At 71.4% G+C, this 857-nt stretch overlaps 1 protein-coding gene across 1 annotated transcript in view; it reads right to left on the bottom strand.

Moving 5' to 3' along the window:
• Positions 1 to 297, bottom strand: part of GML (glycosylphosphatidylinositol anchored molecule like) — an 8,375-nt gene extending 8,078 nt beyond the window's left edge. Inside the window, exon 1 of the mRNA XM_023228049.2 lies at positions 241 to 297. The gene's annotated coding sequence lies outside the window, so the exon portion shown is untranslated. The remainder of the gene's footprint in view (positions 1 to 240) is intronic.
• Between the last annotated feature and the right edge of the window lie 560 nt (positions 298 to 857).

The raw sequence follows: 857 nt of genomic DNA, 5'->3' as shown, positions 1-857 counted from the left end.
AGTAGGGAGTCCCCCTGGTCCCCCTGAGAGAAGCTGGGTTCGGGGGGTCTCCCCGGGACTCTGAGGGGGGTGGAGTTCCCAGGGAGGCGGGGACACCCCATCCAGGGAGGCGGCGCACCCCCAGGTGGCGTCCGGGCGGCCCGAGCAGCTGTGGAGGAGGCTCCCGGCCGCGCCGCCTCCGCTGGGCCCCGGGCAGACTCCAGTCCCACGCCTGGGTCCGGCCCCGCCTCAGAAACTGACCTGCGTCCCTCGGGCCTGCCCTGTCGTGACCGCCGCCTCCAGCGAACCGCGCCTGCGTCGCCGGCCGCCCCACCCCCTTTCTGGAACTTTCCGGGCCCTCCGCGGCGCACAGCTCCGCCCTCCTGCGGGGCCCTCAAAGCCCGCCCCAGGCTCCAGGCTCCAGCCCATCCGCTCGCGTTCAAAGGCGGGCGGGGTCCCCTGGGGGCTCCGGGGGAAATATTTCCCCCAGAAATCTGCACACCCGGGCTCCGTCCACACTCCCTTCAGGAAAGCCACGGGGAATGTTCTAGAAGCCCACGCCCCTGGCTGCTGGAGAAACGGGACAGCGGCCACCCTTGGCAGCCTGTAGGCACCACCAGGCCCACCCTGCCCTCAAGGTCCCAGCCCACCCACCTCATTCCTGGACCCTGCCTCTAGGTGGTCCTGCCCCCGCCAAACCCCGGGGACCCCGGGAGCCGCTCCGCTCGGGGCTCAGGGTGTGACCCCGTCGCCTCTGGAGCTGGTCCTGACCCTCACCCAGACCGAAGCCAGCTTGAGCGGTGCCCTTGCCCTTCAGCCCCGCCAGCGCCCACCTGTCCGGAGGTTTCAAGGGGAGACCTGCCTGGCTGTGGCTTGAG

This window comes from Piliocolobus tephrosceles, chromosome 7, assembly GCF_002776525.5.
Source record: "Piliocolobus tephrosceles isolate RC106 chromosome 7, ASM277652v3, whole genome shotgun sequence".
NCBI classification, from domain to species: domain Eukaryota; kingdom Metazoa; phylum Chordata; class Mammalia; order Primates; family Cercopithecidae; genus Piliocolobus; species Piliocolobus tephrosceles.
This window is presented reverse-complemented; position numbering and strand designations above follow the sequence as displayed.